The sequence below is a fragment of the Camelus ferus genome, chromosome 24 (assembly GCF_009834535.1).
Source record: "Camelus ferus isolate YT-003-E chromosome 24, BCGSAC_Cfer_1.0, whole genome shotgun sequence".
Taxonomy (NCBI): domain Eukaryota; kingdom Metazoa; phylum Chordata; class Mammalia; order Artiodactyla; family Camelidae; genus Camelus; species Camelus ferus.
The window spans coordinates 4,762,152-4,774,291 of NC_045719.1; the positions used below are offsets into that span (position 1 = coordinate 4,762,152).

At 41.3% G+C, this 12,140-nt stretch overlaps 1 protein-coding gene and 1 pseudogene across 2 annotated transcripts in view; one reads left to right on the forward strand and one right to left on the reverse strand.

Moving 5' to 3' along the window:
* DLGAP1 (DLG associated protein 1) overlaps positions 1-12,140 on the forward strand; it is a 989,257-nt gene that overhangs the window by 15,628 nt on the left and 961,489 nt on the right. The window contains exon 3 of one of the 2 annotated variants that reach the window (XM_032467518.1): positions 7,586-7,778. The gene's annotated coding sequence lies outside the window, so the exon portion shown is untranslated. Of the gene's footprint in view, positions 1-7,585; positions 7,779-11,472; positions 11,600-12,140 lie in introns of those variants that run through there. The other variant, XR_004315048.1, reaches the window with a different exon arrangement.
* On the reverse strand, positions 9,529-11,289 carry LOC102504863 (annotated as a pseudogene).

A 12,140-nucleotide genomic window follows, 5' to 3' on the forward strand; every position in this document is an offset into this window, starting at 1 on the left:
CTTTTTTTTTTTGCTATGTTCACTGGTTTGTTGTATATTTTCGATTCTACATATAGGTGGGGATCACACCATATGTCTTTCTCTGTCGGATTTATTTCACTTAGCATAATACCCTCCAAGTCCCTCTATGTTGTTGCAAATGGCACAATTTTCTTCTTTTTTGTGGCTGAGTAGTATTCATTTTATGTATATATGATATATAAATATATATATATGTGTATATATATATATCCACTCATCTGTTGATGGACACTTAAGTTGCTTCCATATCTCAAATTAGTGTTTGGGTGTTTTTTCAGATATATACCCAGGAGTGGAATTGCTGGGTCATATGGTAGCTCTATTGATAGTTTTTTGAGGAACTTCCATACTATTTTCCACGGTGGCTGCACCAATTTACATTCTCATCAGCAGCATATAAGGCTTCCCTTTTCTCCACATCCTCGCAGACATCTGTTACCGGTATTCTTTTTGATGAGCCTTTAGGCATTTTTAATGTGATTACTTGAATTGCCTGCCTTCTAACTCCAGATGGGCACCATAGGTGATCACAAGGTCCAGGTTCCTCAATACCTATAAGAGGTATTAGGAGAGCGGTGTCGGAAGCTGGAGACCATCACCTAAGTTTGTGCCACTGTTCAAAACGAAGGGAATATGGATGGTTCCACCCACACTGTCACAACTCCCGGTAGAGTCATTCAAATCCTACTTGATGGAATGCAGCCAAACCTGGGCTTTCCTCCTCTTATTTTAAAGACACCCTCAGACTTTGGAGATGCATCTAAAAGAATTACAAATCTTAGCCTAAAAAGTATTCCTGGAATCTATGCTGTCTTCTTGATTTATTCTCTTGCTGTGGTAGAGGAGCAGGTGCTCTGAGGAGTGAATAGAAGTGAGCTTTGTGAGATCCATTTCACCTTCATGCATCTTGATGGGCTGGGGACTGAATTCTAGATTGGAAAACAATCTGTCAGGAAGTGAATAACTTCATGTTTCTGCACAGTTTTCTGAGCAAACTTTTAATGGCACCTGTGTTGAAAAACTAGCCTGGGAAGCCGAAGGGGTAGTTGAATAGCCAGAGACCTCCAGGGGTTCTTAGAGCCTTATCTCCCAAGGTGTTTGCATTTCAAAGGGGGATGAGCCACAGAGCCTGGAGCCATCATTTACATTCCAAAGGCTTGTTAATGACTAGGGAGCAAGGTTCTCCGCTTCTCTCAGGAGGGGAGGGGCAGTTTGGGGGCCTGTATAAACCCACAGATTCATAATTTCGGGCAGACCTTCTCTGTGCAGAGTGACATCTGGCTCTCAGCACGTCACCTGTAGGGCACTGGATGTAGGGAACGGGTGTAATTATTGCTGTAAGTAATTACAACTTAGATTTCTGCTCCAGGAATCTCACATCTGCTTTCAGGAAAAAATGTGAATAAACAAATATTAAAAATGTATAATCTATCTTAAAATTTTGAAAACATCGGGAGAAGTCTAAAGCCATTCTGATGTGTGGCACCTGTATTTCTCTCTCTTTAAAACCTGAAGAATCTTCTCTTCAGCCCCATGTTCTGAAATAGGGTGATGTTTCCCGGTGGGTCTTGGTCCTGGAAACTCGTGGGTCCTTTCAATCTGGAAACTATATCCTTCAGTTCTGGGAAGTTTTCTTAAATTATTTCATTTATGATTCCTCATCTTTGTTGTTTTCTCTTTGTCCAGTCTTCCGAGACAAGTCCTCTAAATTTCTTGTTACTCCTTATCTTAAATCTCTTTGTCCTCTTCATCTAATTTCTGAGAGATTTCCTTAACTATTTCCAACATTTATAATAAGGTTTAAAAGAATGCTTTTTGTTTGAAATAACTTTAGATTTACAGAAATGTTGCAAAATAAGTACAGAGAGGCTCCATATACCCCAGCAAACTTCCCCTAATGTTAACACCTTACCTTACCTAACCATAATGTAATGATCAAAACTAAGAAATTAACATCAGAACAATTTCTATTAACTACAGACTTAATTTTGACCAGTTTTGGATTTTTCCCACTACTAATGTCCTATTTCTGTTAATGGATCCAATCCAGGGTACCACATTGTAATTATTTCTAATATCTCCTTAATCTTCTCTGGTCTGCGATGGTTTCTCACTCTTTCTATGCCTTCTATGACCTTGATACTTTTGGGTAGTGCTGGTATGCTATTTTTTGTAGAATGAGTCTCAATTGGAGTTTGTCTGATAATTCTTACGATTACATTGAGGTTGTGCGTTTTTGGCAAGAGCACCACAGAAGTGACTTGCCTTCATCTCTGAACCCTGCCAGGGTTCCTGTTCTTAAGTCTTATTACTGGTGGTATTTACCTTACTTGAGTAATCTAGCCTTTGCGAGGTTTCTCAGCTATGAAGTTACTATTTTCCCCTTTTTAATTAATTTAATTAATGATGCTTTGAGAATATGTAAGCATCCTGTTTCCCCTCAACCTTTGGTCACTCATCTTAGCGTTCACCTTTGGTGGAAATTGCCTACAGCGGTTATTACTATGGTGGTTTTCCTGTTTTCCTCATTCTTTCCAGATGTGTTAATTGAAATTCTTTAAAAGGAAGAGATGTCCCTTCTCCCCCAATTATTTATGCAATTATTTTTTTCAGAACCCATGAATATTTACTTTATTCTATGGGGTATAAGCCAATGCTGTTGTTATTTGTTTTGTTGCTCAGATTGTTTCAGCCTTGGCCATTGTCTATCAGAACTTTAATCTTGTTTTGTTTTTTGATTGCCTCCCACCTGCTTTCTTTTCATAGCATCCCGATCTTGTTTTATGGTTGCAAAATCTTATTTTTCTGAAGATGCTAATGGTAGTTTGTTTTTTAATGTTCTTCTCCCTGCATCAATCATCTGAGGCTATAAAACCATCTTTCTTTTGCATCCCACAGCCATTCCACATACTAGCCACTAGCACTTCACATTGGCCCAGCCCTCAGAATGTGACCAGAATCTGACCACCCTAGTTCTAAGCTACCATTATATTTTGCCAAGATATTGCAGTGGCCTCCTAGTAGGCTCCCTGTTTCTGCCCTTACCCCATTCCACTCAACTCCAAGCTAAACAGCCAGAAGGATCCTTTTAAAATAGAAACTCGAATTTGATTGTCCCTCCCATCACACTCCTGGGGTCCTTTAGATCACTATTCAGACGTTAACAGGGAAGTCTTCTTAACCACTTTATACAGAGAGCAACCCCACCTACCTCCACCTAGGCATTCACCATCCATTGTACTCATTACCATATGACATATTTTACTATTGCAAATTTACTATTTTATTTTCTGTCTTTCACCCGCTGGAATATAAACTCCATTATAATTGAATTTGGTCTATTTGTCCATTACAGTATTCCCTGGATAATCCTAGAACTGTGTAAACTTCTCTTAACATTTTTGTGCATGCCCTCCAGACTTTTTTCCTATATATAAAAATATGTTTAAATAAATACAGGATCATGTTATACACCCTGTTTTTACCATGCTTTTTTCATTGAACAGCATATGACAAACATTTTTCAGTAACAGTACTATTCTTGCCCAGTATGATTTTTATTTTTGTGTAATATTCCAGTATTTGGACGTTGCCAGAGTTTATTTGGTCAAGCTTTCAATTTTTACTCTTTTTGTATGTTTTCCTTTTTGTGTGCGTGTATGAAGCTCACCATTCTGACCAAATATTTGTGCACATCTCTGAGCACAGGATACAGCCCTTGGATGGACCTTAAGAAGTAGGTAGATTTGTTGGGTCAAAAATACATGGAAAATTATAAAGCTTTGTTACCAGCTGCCAAGTTGCATCTTAGAAATGTGGTATCACTTATACTTCTACCAGTTTCATACAATTCCTTTTAACATTTACATGAACGGGTGTAGGAAATATAGAAATAGGCTCAGTTTTCTCAAGATAAAACTGAAGAAACCAGTAAGAATTTGATCCTTTAACTCGAAGATAAAAATCTTCCCTTTTTGATCTATTGCTTTATCTGTATGGTATTAGACTCACTCTAAACCTCTGTGAGGGTCCCTTACACATGGCAGAATGACATTTCCAGTCATTTGCTGGAGACTACTTTTGGGTTCGACACGACTTTCTCATCGTGATGAATTCACTATACTCTTCATGTTGTCTACAAGAAATTTTCAATGTTGGCTTTATTTTTATAATAATGCAAAAGTAATACCCAATATTTTTTGGAAGGCAACCAGGTAAACAAGAAATCATTGCCAGTCACTTGCAGATCCCACATTTTTGGTTTGTGTTCCGGATTGCACAGGCACGAGGAAATACAGCTGCCAGCGCTGTCGTGGAATAAGAAGGAATGAAGGTAGATTTAATATATAAAAGTCACATTCTTGCAAATGGCATTGAGCAAATAAAAAATTGGTTACTTAATCAAAAAACATTGGTAAAGTAACATGTACCTTAAACATTTCTATCTAAACCACTTAAATGCACGTTTATTTACCTATGTTTTGATATAAGGTCAAGACCTTTCCTGTGAGTCCAGTGACCAGACTGTCACAATCTATTTCTTAAATAATTCAGACCCATGATACGACTATGTCTTTAAAATAGAGTACTTAAACCCATTGTGAAACAACGATTACTGCTTAGATTTTTGGAATTATTTATGGCCAGTATTTTGTATTTGTCTCACCTATACATAACATAATTTAGCTACTCAAAATTTTAAGGCATCTAACAGATTTCTCTTCTCACAATAATTTATCAGTTTGTGAAATATTTAACTAAATTACATATTTCGATTAAAACATACAACTGGCATAAACATGTCTGGTGGGGGTAGAGGAACACAACTCTTGGCAGCAAATAACTCAACGGATAGAGGCAGAAATGTGGGAGTGTTCTGGAAAGCAGCCCACTAGGCGTGAGTCTGCAGGGAGTGCAGAGTGTCATTATCATTAGCTCCCTATTCATGTGGTGAAGGAGTCATTTATTTTCGGCAGGACATACCATAATTCAGTTTTAAATCATTTGAATTTCGTTGGTTTTGAAATTTGGTTTATATTTGTCATTTTAATAGTTGCATAAGAACTACAGGGATTTAACTCATATAAGGATTTATAGCTGGTTTAATTAATTTATTTATTTTTGATGGAGGTACTGGGGATTGAACTCAAGACCTTGTGCATGCTAAGCCTGCGCTCTACCACTGAGCTCTACCCTCCTCCATTATTGTTGTTTTTAATTGATTTCTCTGTTTTTAGTCTCCCTCTAGCGAATATAAACCTTTCTCTACTCTATTTTCCAGAGTTTTCTTCCTCTTAAAAGGTTTACTACAATTACCTCGCCCAAACATAAATCATCATGCACTGCTAATTTCTCACTTCCCCATCTCCTCCCGGGCTCTTTCCACGATCTGCATCACAGTCATGCTGGTTCCCTGAGCCCGCTGTCAGGGATTCTGATTCAGGACTGGGGTGGGGTCCTGGACTTCATATATTTAGCAAACACTGAGTATTTTATTTTATTTTACACACTTAAGTTATTAAACAAATGACCTATAAAATAAGTTCTGATGCCCTGGAACTAAAGATCTCAGTGGCTGGATAATGCAGGCCTTACAAGGAAGAGGTACTTTTCGCCAGGCACTAAACCTTGGAGTGTGTCTGGGGGATGCTGGGTCCAGGACCTCACCTGTTCTATTAGTTGGTGTAAAGTGAGCACAAAAATGGTGTTACCCAAGGCTCATTTCCATTTCCTTTATTAGTTTTAACAACCATCATGTCAACATATTACAGAAGAAATTGCCTAAGAAGTTGTTGGAGAGGCTCCTATTTGGAACATCTTTAGAGGAGCTGTCCACATACTCTCAACACTACCCCCCACCAAATCCCAAGCTACCCCCCCTTTTTTTGAAGCTATGTTGAATGATCTTTGTCTATACCCTGACCTCAGTGGACGCCCAGTTAAGGATTTTAAGAACGAAAGTGACAACAATAGAACATGCACGTCTGTCTCTGACTGGCGTTAGAGCTTTGTCATTTCCCTAGCACCCTGGCTGACCCATAATACGTACTATCAAATCTTTGTTTGACTCAATGTCAAATAGAGGATTTGGAATTTTTTTCTTCAGAGGTAATTTGCCACCCTACTTCCCCCACCCCCACCCCCCTAGCCCCAAATCTTCACATTTGGCTGTTCTGATTTGTTGCCACTGACATCAGTGTGACATTCTCTGCTACGTGGAACCGTGCCTTTCTTCTGGTGCACCTTTCCAGTTGATCTTGGAGCGGGGCTTCCCTGCCCTTTGAAACTTGAATGTTGTTCAGTGCTTTTCTGCAAATACTAAGATTATATAGTTTTTCCTCTTTTAACTTTTTGACATGGCAAGCCACATTTGTAGATTTTCTAGTGCTGAACTATCCTTGCATTTTAAGAATAAATCCAGCTGGGTCATAATGTGGTATTTTAATTGTCTAGAAGATTGCTCAGTGTTATTTGCTACTCTTTTACTTAGGATTTTTGCATTTATTTTCAGTAAGAGTGGTCACTAATCTTTTTTTTTTTTTCATTGTTTGTGTTCTGTTTTATTATTACTGTTCTCTATCCTCACTGAATGAATTGGGTGGCATTACCTCTTCTTTTATATATATATATATCTTTTAAATTATATATCAGAGTGAGTATAAAACCATCTGAATCTGTTTTGTATTTATTTGTTTTCTTGTCCTTTTTGATGGGTAGGTTTTACTACTACTTCATTTTTTAAAATGGTTGTAGGTCTATTTAAGTTTACTATTTCTTCTAGGGTTAAATTTTATTTTTCTTAAAAATTATGGATTCATATAAGTCTTCAAATTTTTTGTCATTAGGTAACTTATACCCTTCTCACAGACTTTTTAAAAACCTCTACTTCATCTGAAGCTGTATTCATCTTTCTCTAGGCTTTTTGGTAGTGTCAAACTCATTTTTATCTTTATTGTTTAAATTTTATAAATTAAAAATAAAACAAGTTTTGATATTAATTTTTTATTATGATTTAGTTCTAAATACCTTTTAAATACACATTGTGATTCACTCCATGAGTTATTCAAAGTTCTAATTTTTTTCTTTTTATAGTTGATTTCATATTTAATTACTTCGTGGTTTAAAAAAAATGTGACCTATAGAATATTACTTCTTTGCAATGTACTGAGTTTTGCTTATGATATAGTGAACTTGATGTATACTTTAAAAATACATAGACTTTTTGTCTCATGAAAATTTCTGTATGGATAAAATCCTAGAAACATGCAATCTTCCAAGACTAAAACAGGAAGAAATAGAAAATCTTAGACTGATTACTAGTATTGCAATTGAATTATTAATGAAGAAAATCTCAACATACAAAAAAGTCCAGGACCAGATGGTATCACAGGAGAAATTTGTCAAACTTTTAAAGAGTTAATACCTTTCTCAAACTATTCCAAAAAATTGTAGAGGAGGGAACACTTCCAAATTCAACTATATACAAAAAGGATAATATCAAGCTATTCTTTTCTCATTTTTAAAACAACTGGAGATTCTGTGTGGCTTTATTTTTTTGATAAAGATATTTATGGTCATCTGGCAAAGGGGTGATGTCAAACAACGGAGTCCAGTAAGAAAAACATGAAGTGTGGCCAATATCCTATTATAAAAATGGCATCATTTCTGCAGCAAAGTGAAGAACAAAGTTGACTGGAATTGCCTCTCACTAATACCCACGTTGTTGCAAGCCGAAAATAGATCTCCAATCTCTTCAGGTAAATCAAGTGAACTATTTGGGGAAATTAAACAAAAAAAGGACCCATGACCAGTGGACAGTGGACAGGAAGGGAATAAGGATGGATGCAGTCAGGACTGTTTTGTTATAGCACCCTACTGCAGAGGGACAGTAAGCCCCAGGGGACCAGCTCTGCCTGAGCACAGGGGGTGTGTCTCCAGATCCATCCACAAGGTAAAGGATGTCCAAAGACCAGTGAGTTCTGACCAGTCACTTTATTCCCTCCTCCCTTGAAGGGGAACAAAATAGAAGGAGGAGTGCTGTCTTCCTTGGTGATTACAGTTCAATGCGATGCCTCCAGGTCCCCTTTCAAAGAGATATTCGGGGATTGTAAAGTGTGCAAGGGGCTTATTCAGCCTTTGAAAAGATTTACATACATTTCAAAAGGCAGAGAAAGAGCCCACAAGGACAAGTTCTCTAAAATAAATGCCCCCTTTTCTTTGTGCCAGGGAGAATTAAACATTTTTCTTATTTCTGATGCTTGACCCTTACACCAACACCATCAGCACCACCTAGGATGCTCAAGAGTCTGCTTTGAGAAAAGTCCTTTATTCGTCAAGTCTGATGCACATCTGAAAGACAGCCCTAGTAAACTGGTTTCCGTGGCCCCTGAGACAAACAGCATTTAAGATGCCCAACCTTCCTGAGGAAGGCCACCTAACATAAGGCTGGTGGCATCTGCTGTCTTAGGAGCTCTGGGTGTTCCTGTGATGGTCTTTGGGCCATTTGGTTCCATTCATGAACGTACTGTGGTTCCCCCATAAGGCAGTTAAAGCCATGCAAATAGAGAACCTGAAATTGAAAAGCCAAGCAGAGCTCCACATGAAATGCTTATGGATGAAGAAAATTACTGGATTTTCAGAGACTGTACCCCAGGTGATGGAGAAGGTGCAGAAAACAGCCTGCCAAAGCTGAAATCTAGGTCAGAAAGAAAACGGTCAACTTACTACAGACATAACTCCATGAACACACATTTCTCTAATCTTTTCAAGGGGTGGAAAAAATATGATGTGGAAGTCACTGACCTTCTCTTCCTCCTCCTGCCTGTGTCATTGTAAGATAGCCTTGTGTACTTTCTCTTTCCTTTTTTATTTTTTTATTTTTTGGTGGAGATCTAAGATATCCTCTAAAAAGAGAACTATAGATTAAATATGAGGCATTTTGACTACTGAGTTACATTTTTTTCATGTACTATTTGACTTACATGTTGATGCTGATCTTTCATTAGAAAGTTTTGATATCCTACCAAACATGTGCTCTTGGGAAGTTTGCTGAAATTTTTTTGGTGCTATATCCTGTAGGTTTTTCTGTTGTTGTTAGTACATACATACTGCCATTTCTGCAGTATATAGGAGGTCACGTGGAGGGGCCCAGTCTCCTTAAAAACTCTTACAATGCTAACTGGCAACAATAAAATAATTGCTGTAACCTGGCTTTAATCACACTGTGCAAAAATATAATTAGAGGTTTTCACTATGGTCCTCAAATATGTAAACTGTCCACCCAGGAGGCAGTGATGAGTTTTTCTTAATATGTTTAACCAGGAATTTAAGATATTTCAGTGAGACTATGTTGACCAGCAGGAGAAAACCCATGGACATTTAAGGAAAGACAGTTATGGATTTTGGTGCCTCGAGGGTTTCAAAAACTCCTCTGTTGAACAAGAAGGCTCAGATCCTCTTTTTCTTTCCCTTTTTTGGCCGCATAAGAGAGTCACAGAATTCTGAACCAAATTTTAATGATAAAAAGCTTTTAATTACAAAAGAAAAACTGAGGCCAAAAATGTAAAGTAATGTACAAAAAAGACGGGAGTGAGGTCATTTAATATAGGGGGATAAAGGGAAGTGGCTAGAGCTCAAAGAATGCACCAACCCCCCCCCCCCTTTTTCTGCTATGAGTTACATGCTTTTTAAAAAACACCGTCTTTGCCAGATTCAACAGCAAACATAATTGCTCAAGTTGGGTTTTCTGCCTGCCTCTTTTGTAAGCTGCATGTTTTTAACATGTATTTTTAAACTATGGGGTGAAAAGCAAAAAAGGTCATAAAACAATAATCAAATATGCTTTTCTTTACACACTGAAGTATTATCTTGCCAGACATCAGAATATGCACTGAGATTTTTTTTTCTCATATTTGTGTTCCTGCGGAGATACGTTTCGTCTTACTCGTTTCTCCTGTAACATCAAGTACAGTCCTCAGCAAGTGGTGCTGAAAGATACGTATTTACATTTTAAAAGTAAATACTTTTCCCGTGTACTGTTCAGCGCCTGAATGTCTCTGACCAAAAGGTACAATCTATAAGACTGTTGTGGTTTTAGAACAGAAACGATGTTCGATGTTATGTGGAAAATAGGTTCCTGGGACACAAGTGTCAAAAATCTGGCTGCCAGGCCCGCGAGCCCTGGAAGCTGTTTCTGGGCCTGAGCTATCCAAATCTTTGTCCCTGGGGGTGGGACCAGCTCAGGCACTTCCCAGGCTGGCCCAGAATGTCCAAGGCTGTCAGCGGCAGTCCTCAGAGCCGGCAGGCGACTGGGGCATGATTCGGAGTGGTCCGTTCGAGTTCTAACAGGTCTCCTGCCAGTGGCTGGGTTGCCCGGCAGAGGGCAAAGGCAGCGAGGCTGGCGACAACAGGCGGCGGCCACTTTTCCTCGCACGGGTCCAGGCCCAGCAGCTGGGGGCTGTGGAGCTCTTTGTGAGTCAAATCCAAACACGACCGCGTCGGTGGGGAGCGCAGGGGCTCGCAGCCCCCCAGTTTTCTACCCATTCCTGCCGAAGGCCCGCTTCAGCGTGTCCACGAAGCCCTCGTAATGAGCCAGAATGAGGCTCTCCCCCGCGATGGAGGGAACAACCCACTCCTATGCCGGCCCACTGAGGCGGCTGATTAAAAATGCCACCTTGAGGGTGTCGTTCGAGAACCTGGCCTCGAAGAACCTCATGTAAGAGGCCGCTTGGATCAAAAACTCGGGGAGCCGGGCGGGGTCGCCTTTGAACGTCTCGGGAAAAGCCACCGGGCAGGCCGGCGGACGCACCTGGGCCAGCAGGCTGGCCTTCTTGCACAGCAGGAGGCGCACCTAGTCCATGAGCTCGCTGTTCTCCCTGCGCAGGGCACGGTTCTGCGTCAAGAGGTCCTGCATCATGACCGCCAGCGCGTCCATCACCGCCCGCCGGGATCGTCCCCGCCGCCGCCGCCGCCGCCGCCGCCGCGCCGCCGCGCCGCCGGAAGTGCGTGTCCCCGGGGGGCGGGTCCCAGCGGCGGAGCGTCCGGCCTCCGCGGGCCGGGCCGCGCCTAGGGCGGGGCGCCGGTACGCAGGGTCGCCCTGACTGTTGACAGGAGAAGCGGGAGACGGGAGGTATGAGGCCGGCGGCGGCGGCCGGGAGAGGAGAAAAGTGGGGTAGACTGAGGCCAAGCCGCAGGACCGAGCGCCGCGCGCGGCGGACGAATCTGACTCCATGGCTGCGCGCAGTACTGACTTCCGGTGGGCTCCCTCCGCGGACCAGCTTGCAGGTGCTTAAACGGGAAGCTCCCGCCCGCGAGGCTGCGGATTGGCTCCGTCGTCCCTCGCCTCAGTTGAGGTTATTGAGAGTGTTCCGTATTCCTAGCTGTCCGCGTGTTTCGCCCAAGGCCTCACAGCCGCGAGGAGGCAACTTTAATAAAGCCCTCCATGCTTCCAGACTATTCCATGCCGTGGGGCTTCCAAGCTGACAGGACGCGGAGCAGCTCTCTTGCATGGAGGTGCTGGCCGCCTCGTACCGTCTCGTCCGAGCCTCCTTGCTCTGTGAAGCGCGTGCTTCTGCTTTCGGTTAGTTTGCTTTTGTTTTCCTGAGGACGCGAGGGACACAGAGTATACAAACTTACTCTGGCTACGAAGTCGGTGAAACGGTGCTGAAGGCTTCCTGAGTGCCAGGGTCTTTGGAGATGAGCTTGAAGTTCAGATGGTGGGCAGGGTCTGCGGAGGGGAAGGGGTCAAGTCTAGGTTTATACTGACGAGAGGAACAAACTCCCTCTGGTCCAGTCAGCCGCCATTGGCAGGCGCTGGCCGTGAGCACTGCTCTCCGCTCCGACCTCCTTCCTACCCAAGCAGTCCCGTGTTTTTTCCACCCATCTGGCTTCTTCCTCTTAGCATGTGTTTTCAGCTTCCACACACTGTAGCATGTATCACTATTTCGTTCCTTTACATACCTGAATAATATTCCATTGAGCATAAATACCACAATTTGTTTATCCATTCTTAGGTTGATGGACATTTGGGCTGTTTCTACCTTTTGGCTATTGTGAATAGTGCTGCTTTAAACATGTATGCATGTATACTTACATGAATCCCTGTTTTCACTTCTTTTGGC